This window comes from Cricetulus griseus, chromosome 7 (assembly GCF_003668045.3).
Source record: "Cricetulus griseus strain 17A/GY chromosome 7, alternate assembly CriGri-PICRH-1.0, whole genome shotgun sequence".
Taxonomy (NCBI): domain Eukaryota; kingdom Metazoa; phylum Chordata; class Mammalia; order Rodentia; family Cricetidae; genus Cricetulus; species Cricetulus griseus.
Window position 1 is genome coordinate 99,683,746 of NC_048600.1, and position 21,131 is coordinate 99,704,876.

A 21,131-nucleotide genomic window follows, 5' to 3' on the forward strand; every position below is an offset into this window, starting at 1 on the left:
AAAGCCCTGGGTTCAATCCAGCATTGCACAAACTGAGCATGGCAGCACACACCTGTAATCCAGCACAGACAGGAGGATCAAGTTCAAGAATATCCCCAATTATATATAGTCCAATCTGGGCTACAGTGAGACTCTGTCTCAAAAAAAAAAGTATGTGGTGTCACTAGACCAAACATAGCAAGATCAATAGGTCCCAACTCAAACTAAGACTCATCTCTGGCTGGGTGTGGTGGTGCACACGTCTAATCCCAGTACTCAGGAGGCAGAGGCTGGAGAATTTCTGAGATCGAGACCATCTTCTCTGTCTTCTGTCCAGGAAAGTGCTGACTATATCTGCCACATGCTTGAAGAGGAAAGCACACAATGAAAACACAAAGGGCCCCCAAACCCATGTTCTTACAGTTCCTTTGACTTTGGGAGTCTATGATCACTGTGAGATGACCCTTTTGTCTGCAAGATTACTCCCCAAAGGCAGTTAGTGCTGAACAGATGAAAACAGACCGCCATGGATGGGCTTTGCCCTGTGGATCCTTGCCTGCATTGCAGCCTGAGGTCTGATCTCTGTGGAATGGACCTGGGTAGCTGGAAGTGCTTCAGTCCCCAAGGTTCTGCATGCAGCTCAAAGATGAGAAGAAACCCTGGTGGGAAACTCTAAGCACAGGAAGATCCACCCTGCAGCTCTTGGGCCTCCACCCTGCTCGCATTTGCACCTTTTCTCCCTCTGTATTCATTGCTGGTTGCTTGGTCCTGACTTCTTCCTCCAGGAGTTACCTCACCTAATCCTCTCAGCAAGCCCTGCAGGGAGGCATGGTAGTTTCCTTTTCTGGGGTTGGGATGGGGCATCGATTTCTCCCTTATTTACCTGTCTCTCTAACTATTGCTCCCCTGCTGTGCTTTTAGAACCTTTCTTACTGCCAGGCCTTTTGCCCAACTCAACCCCACCGTTCCCTTACACCTGCTGCTGCCTGGGCCTGTTTTACTTATCTGTGTTTGCTTAAAGGTAGACTTTGCCCAACCCTGACCTGTCAGATCGGCAGGTCATTCCTGCTGCTCCTGCTGCGGCTGGGGCTGCCTTGCCCGAGTTTCCCAGGAAGCTTTCACTCCAGCCAGTATTTGATCCAGCCTCTCTCTCTTTGCTGCCCTGACCACCTCGTAGCCTTGGCATGTAGAATCTGACAGAGACAAAAATGCTGGCACATCTGGGGGTCTTTTTTGGTAGGGCTTGAGGGCTGTCTCAGATTTGCATCCTCTCAGGCAGGATGTTGTTGCTACAGTACCTCTGAGACAAACTGAGGCACAATTTCACCAAAGTTCACTCTGGGGAACCATTGAGTTTGGGGGGCTTAATTACAGAGTATAGGAAAGGGGTTTCCCACAGGAGTATGGGTACTTCGCCCCAAAGGCCACACCAGAAAGTTTTTATCCTGAGAGGTGATGTCTTGCACATAGACCCCCCCCCACCCACACACACACCCCTAGTCCTCCCCAGCCTATACAGTCTGTCCCCTCCCCAAGGCCACGAGCACTTAGAGAGATTTGCACACAACAGGGGGCAGTGAGCAGCTGGCTGTTCAGGTGCAGCAGGGAGTGGGAGGAGAACAGTTTTTTGTGTCCGAGGACAGTCCTGAGCAACAGGTGGCCATCAAGGCTCATTAAGTCCCGAGCACTTGATTTCTGCTCTAAACCTTACTGTAGAATCTGGATCTTTCAATTACAAAAACGTTGTAATTGATTATTTAAGGTCTCTTCTCTGACAGAGAAACATAGAAACGATGTTTGGACATTCACTTATATAATCACTCATTTGTAAAAATTTTTAAGTCTTAAAGCTAGGGCACTGGGCGTAGCTCCAGGTTCCCAGTGTGAGTTGATTAAAGGGATGCTGTGTCCCCCCTCCCCTTCCCCTCCTCTTCTCCACCCCCTCCTCTTCCTCTTTCTTCTCCCTCTTTGGAGATGGGGTCTGACTGTTGCCGGGCTGGCCTCTAACTCCCGGCCCTCCTGCCTCAGCCTGTGCTGTGATCACAGGCTTCAAGCCTGGCCCCGGCATTTCCAAGGGTACAGAGCTGAGACAGAATGAGGCTCAAAGCACTAATAAACACACCAAGATCTTTAAAGTAACTAATCCCAGAATCTATTTGTCTCCAGGATTCATGATTTCACTCCTGGCAGTTTTCTCTTTTACTCCAATATGAAGGTAAATCAGGCAAATCCCTACTGTTTTTAAAATAGACTCTTGGACAAAGTTTTGACTAAAGCAACACCAACCAGCTGCATCAAAAGCGGATGAGGACTGATTGGGACTGCACCTACAAAGTACTCCAGGAAATTGTGACTATTGCATTCAGTCAAAAGCTGCTCCTCTTCAGCAGGGTTCACCCCTGTCCAAGATAAACCCTTAGCAATCAAGAAGCAGCCCCAAGGCCTTTTAACCGGATTGCTCTACCTTTTTTTTAGCACCTTACATTTCCCTCCCACTGACACCGTGACCGTCCTGCATTGAAATCAGGCTGTACAGCGCTCCGTGAAGGGAAGCGCTTGTCAGCCTCACGAGATCTGAGCAGCCCCACACCTTGCTCTTTGCAGTGGACAGTTCAAAGGCAAAGCAATCTAGTCACAGAGGGAAGAGAGGTAACAGAAATTATGACTTTTCGGGGTCTGGACTACTTTGAAGACCAAAGCGTGTTTGATCCTCGCTCTGATACGGGCTTCCTGACTGCACCACGTGGAGTGCATTGAATGAAGAGAGTGGCTCATTCTTGCTCACGCCACCTTCCAACCTTCCAAACAATATCACACGCGTTTAGATGATGCGGTGCCTGAGAAATGTGAGGCCGATACAGGCCTTCTCTTCATGCAGGATTTTCAGTTCATTTCATTAATTCAAAGAAATGGGCATTCATTACAGAAAAAAATTAAGCTGTCAAAAATAAGAAATCTTCAAGATCACATTTATAGAAATCATCCAAAAAGATATGTCACCGCATCTCCTTTGGGACTTTTATTTATACATTTTTAACAGCCCTGGGATCATTCTAAAAATATACATATAGTGAGTATATATGGTTGTGTCCTATTTTCACTTCTAATTATAACCCAAGGAAGAAACACATACTCTGGGAGCTGATGTGAGTTCAGGGTTTAGTAAAAATATTCCTTTCGTTGGAACTGCAATTTGAGATTGTGATATTCCAACGAACCTCATCATCCTGCCAGTTCCTTTTGCCTTAGTAAGTTGAATATTACATTTTTCCTAGATTTTAAAGTGAGATTTTGATTTTAGATTTTGAACAGCGAGTATGATTGCTTGCAGTTAGACTTTATGGCAAAATATACTTGAATTTAAAACATTTGGGAGCCAGGTGTGGTAGTGTATGCCTTTACTCCCAGCACTTAGGGTGCAGAGGCAGGGGAACAGCTTTAAATTCAAGGCCAGTGGAGCTACATAATGAAACTTTGTATCAAAAATATATCTTGAGGTTGGTGAGATGGCACAGTCAATAAAAGTGCTTGCCACCAAGGCTGAAGACCCGAGTTCAATGCACACACACACACACACACACACACACACACACACACAGAAAATTTTAAAATTGTATTTTTTTTGCAAAATGCAAACCAGTTTGCACTAGGTAGGTTTGATACTTATAAAATGTTTATTTAATTCATTAGCCCAGTACAGACATCTAGCACCGCCTTTGAGATGAAACTACTCCATTTCCTATACTCGGCTTCCCTGAGGCAATGATTTAGAGACTCCATATTACAAATATTTATTAAACTCTTCCCTGTTATATCAGTTTTCCTCCCACACACCCATACTGCCGTCCTGGTATACGACACACGAGGAGTGGTAATCAAGAATTAAATCTTTCTTTTTTAAAAACTGTCAAAAGCTTGCTACATCAGCATCCAGCGACAGGAGGAGAGATGTCTCCAGTCTACTACACGCCCCTGCGAGCCAGGTTTTAATTTGTTGAGAACGAAGGAAAGAGCCTATAAAAAAATCTTGGCAAAACACAGAACTGCTAATTTAATCAATTTTAGTAGTTAAAGCAGTGACTCCAAGCGCTAACACAATCTGTTGAAAGAACTACTTTCCAAGGTAGGGGAGATTCATTATTTCTGCGCTTTCTTCCCAGTTTTCCTATCTGAGGATATGTGGGAAGCCATGGCTCTCCCACTGAAAGCCCCCTCCCAAGACTTAGGAAACAGACCCTGACTCAAACTGAGCAGGAGCCAAGAGGTGGCTCCTGTGCTCCCTGAGGAGGGTTTGCAGGGACAGGGCCACAGCTGACTGACCCTGAGGAAGACATCCATCTGAGAGCTCTGGAAGAAGTGAACAGGAAAGAAAACAGTTGCAGTATATCGTATGAAAAAAATTAGAAAAATAAAAAACAGCAGGAGAACCTTGAAGTTTCTGAGACAGCAAATGTTTAAGGTTATAATTTTAAACTGGTATAGAGTTAGATTTAAAAAAAAATCAAAACCATCAAGAGATCTAACTAATTTATTCAGAATAACCTATAAGTGAGATCTCCAGCAGTGAAAACTGGAGGCCAGTTAAATTTTTGTAGAAATACAATGTGGAATTAGAGTTTGTTTGTTTGGCTAGAGTTTGACAAACAAACTCGAATTCACTGTTTGTTTGTAGGCAATAGGGGTTGGGGTGAGGAGACAGGGTTTCTCTACACAGCCTGGCTGTCCTAGAACTCAGTCTGCAGGCTGGCCTCTGCCTCATGGTTGCTGGGATTAAAGGTATGTGCCACCATGCCTAGCTAAGAATTCATGACTTTTAATATAAAACATATGAGGCTGATCTCTGTGAGTTCGAGACCAGTCTGGTCTACAGAGCTAGTTCCAGGACAGCCTCCAAAGCCACAGAGAAACCCTGTCTCAAAAAACAAAAAACAAACAAACAAAAAAAAAACCAAAAAAAAAAAAAAAAACCCAAAACCATAAAACATTTGAACTGTGCTAAATACAATTTAGGGGCTTTAATCTGTGTGAACAGAGTCTGACCTAAGTGTGCAAAATGTACATATTGTCACAAATGGCATCATTTCCTTCATCATCGTCATTTCAAATTCCTAAAAAAATAAAAGTTGTTTATCAAAACCAAAAAAGTACAATCTGGTTTCCTGGTGAGTTCCAGGACAGCCAGAGCGACATAGTGAGACTCTGTCTCAAAAGCAAAAAAGACAAACATACAAAACAAAAAACAAAAAAGAACCTGGGGAAGGGGCCGGGGCTTCATGTGCCCCAGAGAGAGAGGCTGTGATTCTTACTGATGTTGGCAGTTCCCAGTTCTCACTGCCTCTCACCTGGATTTCTTCAGCAGCAGCTGAGTAGTGCTAAGTTCTAGGAACGTTTGTCATCCCTGGTATATCCTATGTACCCCCACAAAAAGCAGCATTCCCAATGAGCACTCAGTACCTGGGCAATGGTTGCTGGAGTAGAGAAAGGCTTTTGGGATGCAAGGAATCCGAACACGGAGCTCTCAGAGCATGAATAGTTCTCTGAGACCTAAGATCCATGTGCCGCCTGAGACTGGATCATGTGTACTTGGACCAGAGGGATGAAAAGCCAGCAGCAGAAGAGCTTAGACAGTAGTCATCAAAACTACAGGTAAAAGGATCGAATCTAAGAGCAGAGGGATCTGTGATACAGACCCAGAGAGAGGCCCTTTGGGTTCAAGAGCCCACACTTCTCCTCACCCAGACCACCTAGGTGATGAGACTCAGCAGGCAGGACAGAGGTAGCCTTGAAGCATCCTCTTGGGCTCAGTGTGTTATGCAGAGAAATAAAAGGTTTTTCCAAACACCCAAGAGTAACACAGACTGAGGAAAGGGACTTGGGCACCCCACCTAGTTTTGTTTTGCTTGTTTTTGGTGTTTCAAGACAGGGTTTCTCTGTGAAGCTTTGGATGTCCAGGAACTCACTCTGTAGACCAGGCTGGCCAGAGAGATCCACTGCCCAGTTTTGTACAGCCCAGGAGGAGTAGAGCATTGAAGCAGAAAGAGACTGTAACAGGAAACTCCAGTCTGAAAAAGCAGACAATGCTATCTGGATAAAGACCATGGAATCAGATGGGATAGGGACATTGGGAAGATGCCAACGAGGGCCAATGAACAAGGGTGGGGCACTGCCCACCCCACCCCACCCTGACACTGTAGCACCAGTCCCCAGGTGCCAAAGGGAAAAAAGCCATGGAACTCTAAAGTGACTGGGTGACATTCAAAAAAACAAGCAGGGCTGGGGATGGTTCAGTGCATAAACACGCTTGTTAGGAAAGCAGGAGATCTGAGTGGGACTTCACAGAACATGTGTGAAGGCTGGATGCTGTAGCACCAAGTGTCTATAATCCTAGGGCTCCTACAGGTCTGTGGGATGTGGAGAGCCCCTGGAAATCTGAGGGACGGTTAGCTTGGCATCTTCGGCAGAACAACAGCAAAGAGACCCTGGTTCAGATCAGGTGGAAACCCAGGACCAGCACCCAGGCTTGTCTCTGACCTACACAAATGTGACCTCCACACATGCCCACACTCACAAACTCAGACACACAGACAGACACAGACGCACACACGCCAGAAAAAGAGGTGAGGGAGAGACTTTTTAAATATAAAGAAAAGGAAATTGAGAGGCTGTAAAGATGTCTCAGCATCTGAAAGAGCTCACTGCTCTAGCAGAGGACCAGAGTTCAGGTGCTCGCATCCACATCAGGAGGGTCACAGATGCCTGTACCAGCTCCAAGAGACCCGGTGCCCTCTTGTGGCTTCAGTGGGTACCCACACCCACATGTGTGCGCGCCCTCTCTCTCACACATACACACACACAAATAAGTTTTAAATCTGTTTTTGAGATTATAATCTATTTACATCATTTCCCACTCTCTTCCCTCCCTCCAAATCTTCCCATATACCCCTCCTTGCTCTTTCAAATTCAAAGCCTCTTTTTTCATTAATTGTTGTTACATGCATATATGAAAATATAGAACACTTCACAAATTTGCATGTCATCCTTGTGCAGGGCCATGCTAATCTTCTCTGTATCATTCCAATTTTAGTATACATGCTGCCAAAGCAAGCACTAAAATAAATATTTTTTTATAAAGAAATCAAATCGGAGAGGAGTGGAGCCAGGTCCGTTTCTGCAATACTGGTATATATCATGACATTTGTGCCAGAATGTGCACCCCATAGATTCCCAATGGTGGTTCCCTTTTGGAAACTGCTGTGTGTTTCTGACTTTGAATATGAGTTGGACATGCCATAGGAGGGAGAAGGAAGAGACGTCTTTGTTGTCTCTGCTCAGAATCATCTTCAGATTGGAATCAGAATCTCTTTGGGGGGTAGGGTAACCATCTTAGGTTTTTCAAGAACAAGCTGACTGATTCATCAGGATTCTAGAAAGAACTGAAGGATTGTATTATGCCACCTGCTTTCATTAACTGCTCAGTTGGTGGACTGACAGCCCTGCAGTCAGTCATTTCTTCTCCGTTCCTGTGGCAAAATAATGCCACATGTCACCACCATGGTCCCCCCCCCCATCAACTTCGACATCCCTGCTGTGCCCTGATGCCTTGGGATGCAGATAGTGGGGAGAGCAAGGGACAGCAGAGGGGGCTCCAGAAATGTACTGACTTCAGTTATTGCTTCCAAGCTGGTCTGTATCCAAGCCATTCAAGATGAACAGCTGTCTATTAGTTTTCCCCCAGCACTGGGGATCAAACCAGGTCCTTGCACTTACAGTTCCATGCTGCTGAGCTACAGCCCCAACTCTGTGGATTCTATTTTTAAAGATTTTCAAGGAAGGCAATCTCCAATAACCTGTCCAACACATGATCTATATTTTTTAATGTTCTTCCTTTTATCAAATCTAAACCTCAACTTGTCCCCTTTGCTCTCTTTTCAGTGAATCGTGATTTTTAAAAATATAACCTACAATTTCATTTTGGAAATCCTGTTTGGAGCTTAAACATTGGATTTTGGTTTATAGATAGCATTTATTCTGCCAGAGATGCCGGGCTGTTTTGAGCTGTCTCTGGTAAAATGGGGCTTTGTAACTTAGGTCTGAAAGGCAAATTACTGATCACCTGTGTGTTGATTTGATCAGTGTGAGGAATCCGTCACTGGGGTAGGCGGATGCTGCTCGAAGTTTCTGTACTGTTTGTTCGGTGAATCCAGGAGAGGACAGAAGAAGCTGGCTGGCTACCTCGTCATCTGTGAGGAAGCGAAGAAGGAATATGAAGCAGAAATTAAGTTCTGTGTGGTGGCCATTTATAGTCCCAACAATGTAGGAGATTGACGATTGGTGGCTTTCCTTGTCTTTTTCAATTGCATCAAAAACCAGAGGGAGGAGCTGGACGGCTGGCTCAGTGGTGAAGGGCACTTCCTGCTCTTCTAGAAGACCCGAGCTCAGTTCCCAGCATCCATGTTGGGCAGCTCACAACTGCCTGTGACTTCTGTTCCAGAAACTCCAATATCTCTGGCCTCTGCAGGCACTGACACTCCTGTGCGCATCACACACACACTTATACACATAATTAAAAATTAAATTTCAAAGAAAGCCAGAGGAAGCAGCCATTCAATTCCCAAATCATTATAGAAAAAAATTTCTCTTGAAACACTAATTGCCCCTCCAATTCGTCCAAGCACTCAGAATCAAACCCAGTGCATGCTGGGCAAATACGCTTAACACCTGAGCTACATCCCCAGCCTTCTGATGTCAGAAATCTTAAATCTTGAACTGCATGAAATATGCCATACAGAGAGACATCTGACGCCAGGGGTCTGCTCACCGGATCTGAACTCTGCAGCAGGATCCAACACACCTGGACACTGCCAAGGCCCCGGTAACAGTGGCACCTTCATCCACAAGAAGAGGACAGACATCAGAGTTTTGGATCTGTTTGTTTGCATCTACCAGAAGGGAACCTAGGTGCCATACCCACCAGGAGAGGAAGAGACTCCTGCTACACCCACCAGAAGAAAGGATGAGAAGAGGACAATGTAAAAGCACATTCAACAACAGAAAACCCAATATGACACCACCGGAGACTAGGAACCATTCACCAGCAAGACCTGAACATCACAATGCAGATGAAGCAGAAGAGAATGACCTTAAAAACATCTTCATGAAAATGATAGAGGACCTCAAAGAGGACATGAAAAGGGGGACATAAACAACAGACACAGAGGAAATCCAGAGAATCATCAGTTCATCCTTCGAAAACCTATATTCCTCAAAATTTGAAAATCTAAAGGAAATGAACAATTTTCTGGACAGATTTCACCTACCAAAATTAAATCAAGAACAGATGCCAGGCTTTGGTGGTGCACGCCTTTAATCCCAGCACTTGGGAGGCAGAGGCAGGCGGATCTCTGTGAGTTCGAGGCCAGCCTGGTCTCCAGAACGAGTGCCAGGATAGGCTCCAAAGCTACACAGAGAAACCCTGTCTCGAAAACAAACAAACAAACAAACAAAAATCAAGAACAGATAAGCAACTTAAATAGACCTATAACCCCTAATGAAATAGAAGTAGTCATCAGAAGTCTCCCAACCAAAAAAAGCCCAGGACCAGATGGCTTCAGTGCAGAATTCTACCAGAAATTCAAGGAACAGCTAATACCAATTCTCCTCAAAGTATTCCACACAATAGAAGGAGAAGGGTCATTGCCAAACTCTTTTTATGAAGCTTCAATAACCTTGATACCCAAGCCACACAAAGACACAACTAAAAAAGAGAACTACAGACCAATATCCCTCATGAACATTGATGCAAAAATTCTCAATAAAATACTGGCAAATTGAATCTAAGAACACATCAGAGAAATCATCCACCATGATCAAGTAGGCTTCATCCCAGGGATGCAAGGATGGTTCAACATACAAACATCCATCAGTGTAATCCACCATATAAACAGACTGAGGAAAAAAAAACACATGATCATCTCACTAAATGCTGAAAAAAGCCTTTGACAAAATCCAACACCCCTTCATGATAAGTGTCTTGGAGAAATCAGGGATAACAGGAACATACCTCAACATAATAAAAGCAATATACAGCAAGCAGACAGCCAACATCAAATTAAATGGAGAGAAACTCAATCCAATTCCTCTAAAATCAGGGACAAAACAAGGCTGTCCACTCTCTCCATACCTCTTCAATATTGTCCTTGAAGTTCTAGCTAGAGCAATAAGACAACAAAAGGAGATCAGGGAATACAAATCAGAAAGGAAGAAGTCAAACTCTCACGATTTGCAGATGATATGATAGTCTACATAAGTGACCCGAAGCATTCTACCAGGGAACTCCTACAGCTGACAAACACCTTTAGCAAATTGGCAGGATACAAGATTAACTCAAAAAAATCTGTAGCCCTACCTATGTATATACCAATGACACATTGGTAGAGAAAGAAATCAGAGAAACATTTACAATTGCCACAAACAACATAAAATATCTTGGGGTAACACTAACCAAAAAAGTGAAAGACCTGTACCGTAAGAATTTTGACTCTCTAATGAAAGAAATTAAAGAAGATACCAGAAAATGGAAAGATCTCCCACGCTCTTGGATAGGTAGGATCAGCATAGTAAAAATAGCAATCTTGCCAAAAAGCAATCTACAGATTCAATGCAATCACCATCAAAATCCCAATGCAATTCTTCACAGTCCTTGAAAGAACAATTCTCAACTTTATATGGAAAAACAAAAGACCTGGATAGCCAAAACAACCCTGTACAATAAAGGAACTTCTGGAGGCATCACCATCCCTGACTTCAAGCTCTATTACAGAGCTATAGTCCTGAAAACAGCTTGGTATTGGCACAAAAATAGACAGGTAGACCAATGGAATAGAGTTGAAAACCCTGATATTAACCCACATTCCTATGAACACCTGATTTTTGACAAACAATTCAAATGTATACGATGGAACAAAGAGAACATCTTCAACAAATGGCGCTGGCATAACTGAATGCGGACGTGTAGAAGACTGCAGATAGATCCAAGCCTATCGCCATGCGCAAAACTTAAGTCAAAATGGATCAAAGACCTCAACATAAATCCAGCAACACTGAATCTATTAGAAGATAAAGTGGGAAATACCTTTGAATTAATTGGTACAGGAGACTGCTTCCTGAACATTACACCAGTAGCACAGACACTGAGGTCAACAATTGATAAATGGGACCTCCTGAAACTGAGAAACTTCTGTAAGGCAAAGGGCACAGTCAGCAAGACAAAACGGCAGCCCACAGACTGGGAAAAGATATTCACCAACCCCACATCTGACAGAGGGCTGATCTCCAAAATATACAAAGAACTCAAGAAGCTAGTCTCCAAAACACCAAACAATCCAATTAAAAAGTGGGGTACAGAACTAAATAGACAATTCTCAATAGAGGAATCTAAAATGGCTGAAAGACACATAAGAAAGTGTTCAACATCCTTAGCCATCAGGGATATGCAAATCAAAACAACTCTGAGATACCATCCTACTCCTGTCAGAATGGCCAAAATCAAAAACACCAGTGACAACTTATGCTGGAGAGGATGTGGAGAAAGGGGAACACTTCTCCACTGCTGGTGGGAGTGCCAACTTGTACAGCCACTTTGGAAATCAGTATGGTGACTCCTCAGCAAAATGGGAATCAGTCTACCACAAGATCCAGCAATTCCACTCTTAGGCATATACCCAAAAGAAGCACATTGGAAGAATGGATAGAGAAAAATGTGGTACATTTACACAATGGAGTACTACTCAGCGGAAAAAGAAACAATGGAATCTTGAAATTTGCAGAAAAATGGATGGAACTAGAAGAAACCGTTCTGATCAAGGTAACCCAGTCACAAAAAGACAAACATGGTATGTACTCACTCATGTGTGGATTTTAGACATAGAGTAAAGGATTACCAGCCTACAATCCACACTGCCAGAGAAGCTAGTAAACAAGGAGGCCCCTAAGAGAGACATACATGGTCCCCTGGAGAAGGGGAAGGGGTCAAGATCCCCTGAGCAAATTGAGAGCACAGTAAGAGGAGGGAGGGAGCTAGGAGAATGAGAAGGGAAGAAGAGGAGGGGTAAGGAAGACATGAGGGAGCCAAAAGGTTGAGTCAGGGGAAGAATAGATGATAACAAGAATGGAGGTACCAAAATAGAGGGAGACATTTTAGGTTTACAGAGAAATCAGGCACTAGGGAAATGTCTGTAGATCTACAAAGATGACACCTGCTAACAATCTAAGCAACAGAGGAGAGGCTACCTTAAATGCCCTCCCCTGATAATGAGATTGATGACTGACTTATATGCGACCCAATAGCCCTCATCCAGCAGCTGGTGGAAGTAGAAGCAGACACCCACAACTAATCACTGAACTGAACTGGAATCCAGAGGCAGAGAAGGACGAGTGATGAGCAAAGGTGTCCAGACCAGGCTGGTGAAACCCACAGAAACAGCTGACCTGAACAATGGGGAGCTCTTGCTCCCCAGTCTGATAGCTGGGAAACCAGCTTGGGACTGATCCAGCCCCCAGGAACTTGGGTTTCAGTGAGGAAACCTTGGAAATCTACAGGACCTCCTGTAGTAGTTCAGTACTTATCCCTAGCATAGGAATGGACTTTGGGAGCCCATTTCACATAGAGGAATACTCCCTGAGCCAACACATGGGGGTGGGCCTAGGCCCTATCTCAAAGTATACGATAGACTCTGATGACACCCTATGGAAGGACTCACCATCCAGGGGGAGCAGAAAGGATATGTGATAGGTAGGGTTTTAGTTGGGAGGATGGTAGGAGAGGAGGTGAGGGAGAAGGGAACTGGGATTGTCATGTAAAACAATCTGTTTCTCATTCAAATAAAAAAAATCTGAAAAAAAAAGAATCCACGTACTATATTGAATAGAAAAAAAAAAAAAAAGAAATATGCCATAAGCCAGGAAGTACCCAAGCACCAGAGACAGGGGAGGGGAAAGGGAGAGGGAGAGAGAGAGAGAAAGAGAGGGAGGGAGGGAGGGCGGGAGGGAAAGAGAGAGAGAGAGAGAGAGAGAGAGAGAGAGAGAGAGAGAATACCTCCCAATGACCTAAAAGCTTCCCACAGAGCTCCTTCTCAAGGTCCACGTCTCAAATGCCCACCACAGGGACCGTATCTTTCACTCATGGATTTTTGCACTTGGACATCTGTGGAACCTTCGACATCCAAACTGTAGTTATTGATTTAAAGCCTGTCTCAAACTCGCATTTCAGGACCGCCTGACAGGCTCCTTAACCCCAGCTTCTTCTTCTCCACTCTCTGGGTCTCTGACTGCAGAACTGAGTTCTGAGATTGACATTGTTGGCAACTTCTGGGCACTGCAGAGCTGTTTCTGCTTTATAACTTCCACCTGAAGGAGGACTATCAGTGGGGTATGGCTGCTCACACCTTTAATCCCAGCACTCGGAGGCAGCGGCAGGTGGATCTCTGTGAGTTCGAGGCCAGCCTGGTCTACAGACTGAGTTCCAAGACAGCCAGGGCTACACAGAGAAATCCTGTCTCAAAAAAACCAAGTAACCAACCAAACAACAACAACAAGTACATATACATATCTCTCTCTCTCTCTCTCTCTCTCTCTCTCTATATATATATATATATATATATATATGTATATATATGTAAGCCAAGCATTGCTGTGAGTTTGAGATTAGACTGAACTACATATTGAATTTAAGGGCAGCCTGGACTACATGGCAAAAAAAAAAAAAAAACCCTCTCTCAGTAACAACATATAAATATAAATACTATTATTTTATAGTATTATTAAATGTATATGAAACATGCCTGGAGATAATTAGGGTTGCAGGTAGCTCCTCCTCTGAAGTAACTTCAAGGACATTGGCTCTGTCTGTTCTGACATCATTAACATACTGGACCTTTCACTTCTGGTTTTCATGTCTCCAAGTTATCACACCTATGGTTGAGGCAGGACCTGAGAAGAGGGGACCCAGCTGTGATCTGTTTCTTTTAGGAGGAAACAAGAGCTTCTTTGGAAGTCCCCCACTCTTGTAGACTTCTGATTTTACTTTCATAAATCCATATCAGTTCAGTTATTGCAACGATGTCTGTATGCAATGTGTTTTTTCAAAAGCCAGTCGGTGGAACAAGGGCAAAACAATCCAAAGTCCTTCGTGAGACTATCACAAAAACCCAACAAATGAGGAGACACCCTTCACAGTGTTCACATGCCCTAGGAAGGAAGCTGCATTTGGCTGTTTTGGAGACAGGATCTCATGTATCCCAAGCTGGCCTCAAACTTGATATATAGCCAAAGGCAACCTTGAATTTATGATCCAACCACCCTTTTCCCCAAGTGCTGGGATTACAGGTTTCTATGGCTCTGATGAAACACCATGATCAAAAGCAACATAGGTAAGGAAAGAGCTTACTCGGCTTACATGTCCACATCACTGTTCATCATTGAAGGAAGTTAGGAGGAACTCAACCAGGGCAGGAACCTGGAGGCGGGAGCTGAAGGAGTCATGAATGGGTGTTGCTTACTGGTTTGTTCCTCATCGATGTTCAGCCTGCTTTCTTTTCTTTCCTTTCTTTCTTTCTTTTTTTTTTTTTTTTTTTTTTTTGGTTTTTCAAGACAGTTTCTCTGTGTAGCCTTGGTGGTATGGGAACCAGCTCTTTAGACTAGGCTGGCCAACACCATCTCTGCCTTCCGGTTGCTGGGATTAAAAGCACCACCACCACTCAGTCAGCCTGCTTTCTTATGAAACCCAGGACCACCAGCCTGGGGGTAATCCCCCCCCACAATGGGCTGGGCCCTCCCCCATCGGTCACTAATTAAGCAAATACCCTGCAGGCTTGCCTACAGCCTGATCTTAAGGAGGGAATTTCCCAGCCGAAGTTCCCTTCTTCAGATGACTCTAGCTCGTGTCCAGCTGACATAAAACTAGCCAACACAACAGACATGTGCCACCATGCCTGATTTATGAACTGGATTTTCTAATTCAAAAAGGAAGACATATACACTAACAAATCAAAGCTGTGTTCAATAAAAACTACTACTCTCTTCCATCCTAGCCCCCTAGTGAGAGAGGGTTGGAATCTGGGCTCATCCCCTGCTTACTATTGCATTAGACCTCCAGACGTGGGTGTATGTTTAAGTACCTGGGAATAAGGTGGACCAGAGTTCAAAATGGGAGAGTTGTCTTCACTGAAGCCTGGAAGCATCTGGAGAGACAGCTAGTCAGAGGGACCGTCTGGGTGGCCTGAGATCAGAGTATAGCTCCAAGAATGTGACATTCTGCCCACGGGCTTACAAGTCTGTGACAGTGGGAGGGCTCTGAAGGGCAGGGTAGCTTTGATACACCAAAGCTTCAAGGTCACGAGTGTCTTGAGTAGTGAAAGTCCAGCTCTGAGGCCCTGTAACACCAAGTGCTTTTAATCAGAGTTTATTAGCACTCTTGGTGGAACAGGGAGAGGGTGCCGCTGGGTGTGGATGCAAGGCAATGGGAAGCGTGCTTGCCTGGCATTGCGAAGCCCTGGGTTCAATCCCCAGCACCACAAAGAACTGGACATGGTGGAGCATGCCTTGAAACCCTAACATTTGGGAGGTAGAGGCAGGGGAATAAGACGTTTAAGGCTGTCTTTGGCTATATGGTCTACATAGTGAGGTTGAGGCAAGCCTGGGCCACCACATAAGACCCTGTTTCAACAGAGTACCTCGTCCTCTGTGGTCACTGCAGCTCCAGAGAACACCCTCACAGAGTAGTGTGTGGCTTTAGAGGCCACCCCTGCTGTTGCCACCTATGGTTCCTACTGATGCAATCTCCACAGGGTGTTGTAAGGATTTACCTCAGAGGACATAAATTACTTAGGCCAGGCAGGGACTAAAGCGGGAATTCACGGAGGGTTTTGTTTGCTTAGCCGAGGTGATCAGATTTCATTTCAGGGGGTCCGAAGAACAGTTAGAACTACATGAAGATTAGTGCGGAGCTCTGTGCAAAGAAGTCAGAAAAGGGGATGCTCCAAGGAAGAGAGGGTAATTAAGAAGATGATCGCAAGGACTGTGGGAGAAGGCAGATGGCTCTGAAATCCGATGGTAGCGCTGAGAATGGAAACGAAGGGACCGATGTGAAAGAGACGCTTGGCAACAGAGCCATCCCAAGCTATATAAAGCACCTGCTCGCCCAAGTCTTCCATGGTTTCAAGTCCAAACGCCAGAGTTTCGGAGACTTTTGCCAAGAGCATCTTGCCGCGTGCAGCCCGCGAGCCTCTGGACTGTTCACCGCTGATTGTGGATGCCGCTCTAAACAACCGAATGGTTCTCTACTCTGTCCAATTGTTTTCAGACACACTGAATGATGATTTCTCCATCGATTTCCTGTTCCCCAATCACTTTACATGTGTGGATACTGTGCTATTTTCCCATCTGCTCATATTTAGAAGTCAGATAATTAATAAAGTACACAATAAGTAGCAAACAGACAAGATACCATTTCTGTAGTGTCCCTGGCAAATGTCCATTCTCATATCAGTGATTGATTTTTCCATATCTATTGATTTAAAATACTTATTCTCCATAAGGAAGATGAGTTTTAAAAATCAGGAGGAAAAAAAATGTGACAAATAAATTCACTAAAACATGATAAGCAGATCCCCAGGATTTGAAGAAAATCTGTAACATGGTTTTGTTGTTGCCAGTATTAGCCACTATCCTGGAATTTAATTTTTTTTTCCTCCCATGTCTCTGTGTGAGTGGGGGATGGGGTGTTCGTGCATGTATGTTTGAATGTGTGAGTACATGTGTGTGCTCAGGTGTGTGTGTGTGTGTGTGTGTGTGTGTGTGTGTGTGTGTGTGTATGTGTAGGCCTGAGGTTGACATTGGAATCACCCTGTCAGTCTCCTCCTCAGTCATTGTAGCAGGGTCTCTCAGGTGGCCCCAGAATTTGTTCACATGGTTAGTCTTGCTGGCCAGCTTGCTGTGGGGATTCCTAGCTTGCCTTCAGAGTGCTGAAATTACAGATGGGCCACCACACCCACCCAGTGTTACATGTTCTTGGAGATCCAAACTCCAGAGTCACACTTGGTCAGCAAGTGCTTTGCCCAATAAACCATTGTCCCAGATCCTGGAAATCAGAATTCTGATGCTAAACTCAGAACCAAAAATTAGAAATACTTAAGCCAGGTATAGGGGCCCATGCCTGTCATACCAAAACACCAGAGGTAAAATCAGAAGACTGGGAGTCCAGAGTCATCCTCTGCTGCATAGAGAGTTCAAAGACAACCTGGCAACATCATACCTTGTCTCAAAAACAAAAAATTAGAAACACTTGAAATGATAGTATAAATGAACGAGTCTAAGGCTACAATGCATCTAGACACCCAAAACAATACATCTCAATAGTTACGTGATACGAGGCTTGATCTTTACAAGATTTTTTATCTTCATTTTCTGCGTATGAGTGTTTTGTCTACATGCATGTATGTACATCATGTCATGCCCAGTGCCCAGGCAGGCCAGATGACGACTTAGGATCTTCTGGAAGTGGAAATGGTTGTGAGCCACTATGTGGGTGCTGGGAATCAAACTGTGGCCCTGAAAGAAAAACCCTTAATCATTGAGCCATCTTTAGCCTCTAACCCTGATTTTCCTTCCCATCTGTTAGTGGAAGGGTAACACTACCTCCTTTTCTCTGCTAAATGAAGTAATTTCTGTTTAATTATACAATATGATACATTTACTAACATGTTACTTTCCCAGTTGCCTAAAATGCAGATACTGAGTGCATGTGACATTAACATTCGTTCAGAAATCTAATTTTCTTTTAAATCAAAACACAGGGCAAGGGTGTGGGAGAGTTGGTGAGATGACTCAGCAGGCAAAGGTACTTCCATCACACCTGGTGACCTGAGATAGACCCATGTGGTATAAAGATCCAACGGAATACCATGGTACACACACACACACACACACACACACACACACACACACACACACAAAGAGAGAGAGAAAAATACATGTAAATTAAAAATAATAATAAAGTAGATAAGCAAAGCAACTAAGGAAATATCCAAGGATGTCCTCTGCTATTCACCTGCAGACGAAAACACTCCATTTTTCTTTTTACATCTTACACATGCATATACATCTGCAATGACAAGGCAGAGCTGTAACAGTTTCTGAGGAAGAGATTTATCCAACAGGGTAGCAGGAACAAAGAGGAAGCCTTATGTTGTACTCTGTTGGTCTATTTGAGGTCTGGTTTTCATGAGGCTCACCAGGATGACCTTGAACGGATCCCCAGCCTCAGCCTCCTGAGTGCTGGGATGACACGCACGCGCTACTGTGAGGGTTAACATTGCCAACTTGACAGCATCTAGAATTGCCTAGGAAACACGTTTCCGGGTGCACCTGTGAGGGGTAAGGAAGTATCTAGGTAGGGTTAGTTGAAGTGGGAAGACTTGTCCACTGTGGGTGGTTCCATTCCCTGGGCTTGGATCCTGGACTGCATAAAAGGAAGAAAAAGCTTCCTGAGAACCAACATGCATCATTCTCTGGCTTTGGACTATGGGTGTGAGGTGACCAACTCCTGCCACCATGAGTTCCTGGCCAAGATAGTCCATCTTGAAACTGGAGCCAAAATAAGCCTTTCCTTCCTTAAACTGCTTTTTCCAGATGTTTTATCACAGCAACAGCAAAAGCAATCAGGACAACCACTATGCCTGGCTATACACATTTAAATATGTTTAGAATTTTTAGATCATGCTCACATGTGACCTGTTTAAATTCTAAATCAGCTTTTAAGGCTATCACATTTGGGACAATTTACATCACAAGTGAAATGTGCTGCTCAAATATAATACAAAAACAGGTCCTATCACCCATTTTTAAAATACTGTCATTTGAAATAATGTTATTAGTTTTACAGCCCTTTGTTCTTCCAGGGAAACAGCCTTAAAGAAGATTCAGTTGGCTTGAGGAATCTGAAGTTAAAGCAGTGTCATCCATACGCATACCAAGTCATTCAAAACATCTCAGCCTGGCAGTGGTGATGCACACCTCTGATCCCAGCACTCAGGAGGCAGAGGCAGAGTTCAAGGCCAGCCTGGTCTACAGAGTGAGTTCCAAGACAACCAAGGTAGTGAACCCTGTCTCCAAAAAACAAAAAAAGTATCAATCAGAGTTGCATGAAAGAGAGGGAGGACAACCTGCTGATGTTGTCAAAGTATTTTTATGAGGCCTGGGGAGACTGCTCAGTGGATAAAGCATCAGGCAGGCAAGCATGAGGATAAGAGTTCGAATCCCCAGCCCCACTTTAAAAACAAGACAGAACAGGCAAGCATGGTGACCTGTCTGCAATCCCAGTCCTGGGGGGTGTGTGTTAAGAGCCAGGGGATCCCCAGAGCAAGCTGGATAACTAAGATCATTTAATATGCAAGTTGTCTAGTTAGATTAGCAGAACTGATGAGCTCCAGACTCTGGAAGGGATGCTGCCCCAATCAATAAAATGGAGAGTGATTGGGGAAGCCACCAGATCTCAACCTCTGGCCTTCACATGCACACACACATATATGTACACATTCAAACCTGCACATATGCATGTCCTTACACATGTACGCACATACTCTAATATACATGCCCAAAAAAGTATTTTTATAGAAGTAGTGGAATTACAAAACTAGAAGCTTTATCCAGGGACTGTGAGTAGTTTCTTCACAAAATGTTGAGCTAGAATGAGTTTTATTTATACATTATTGAAATGTCAGCTAGTATTACTAAATTGGGCAGCAATTAAAATAAAAAAAAAAAAAACAGACACTGAGCTGGACATGGTGGCAAATGCCTTTGATCCAGGCAGAGGCAGCCTGTTCTACATAGTGAGTTCCAGGACAGCCAGGGCTATATAGAGATACCCTGTCTAAAGCAAAGAAACAAACAAAAACAACAACAGAAAACATATGTTGAAAATTATTTCCTAGGAATTGTCATCAGAAAATTGCAACAGAAGGATAATGAGATTGACCAGATTATAGGAAATACTCATTTTCAGCTACAGTTTCTGTCCATCTGAGAGCCTTCCTGGTAAATGAGAAATGCTTGAACTTTTTTTTCTTTCAGATAAATTAAGGAATTGAATCTTTGAGACTTTTTTTTTTCTGAAAAGAAAAAAAAAGTGTTAAAATACAAGATTGCCAAGACAGATACTGGCTTTTGAAAGAATACTAATAACTTTTTGTGGCTGAGAGCTTCTTTTTTATACACAGAAAAAAAAAAAAAAAAAAAAAAAAAAAAAAAAAAAAAAAAAAACCTCCTGCTATTCCTTAAGTGTTTTGAAGATCCAAAGAAAGATGTTTGACTGAGGCTTGTACACAATGCTGCCGATGCTGTTGCCAAGGAGGGTGCAGCACATGCGTGCTCTAACGGCCTCTGAAGGGCTTTGCTTACAGCAGAATTTCCAGGAAGAACTGATGAACGCCTGCCACATAAGGATATTGTGAAAGAAAATGGCAATGCTTGGTGGCAAAATGTCTCCGCTGGAAGAGAAAAATGTTAAGTGGAAAAGTCCTTCTTGATGGCTTCTCTCAGTCAGTCTCGGTTCAGCAGAAGTAAGAAGGAAATCGGAGTGGGCATTTGCTGCTGTGCTGGCAGCCCATTCTTCCCATCTGTGACGGCTGCTCCTCGTCGTCAGCTTGAGTGCACTTAAGATACAGACCTCTGCATGCCTCTGACTGGGCTTCCGGAGAGGGTTAACTGCCATAGGAAGACCCAACCTGATTGTGCACAGCACCATGACAAGGGTTGGGGTCCCAAACTGAATAAACAGAAAGTGGGAGCAAGATGGCTCACTCGGTAAAGGTACTTGTTGCCAAGCCTTATGACCCCAGATCAACATCCTGAACCCACATGGTAGAGAGAACCAATTCCAACAGGCTGCCCTCTGACCCCTATACACATGCCCTGGCATGTATACACACACACACACACACACACACACACACACACACACACACACACACAAAATACATATATAATTTTTGTTGTATGTTTGTTTTCCAAGACAGGGTTTCTCTATGTAGTCCTGGCTGACCTGAAACTCTCATTGTAGACCAGGCTAGCCTTGAACTCACAGAAATCCACCCACC

The 21,131-nt window shown here is 44.0% G+C and overlaps 1 non-coding gene across 1 annotated transcript; it reads right to left on the reverse strand.

Annotated features, from left to right (window-relative positions):
• Window positions 1-6,981: 6,981 nt before the first annotated feature.
• Window positions 6,982-7,087, reverse strand: LOC113836862. The gene has a single exon (XR_003487380.1). It is a non-coding gene; the product is annotated as a U6 spliceosomal RNA (small nuclear RNA).
• Window positions 7,088-21,131: the final 14,044 nt, after the last annotated feature.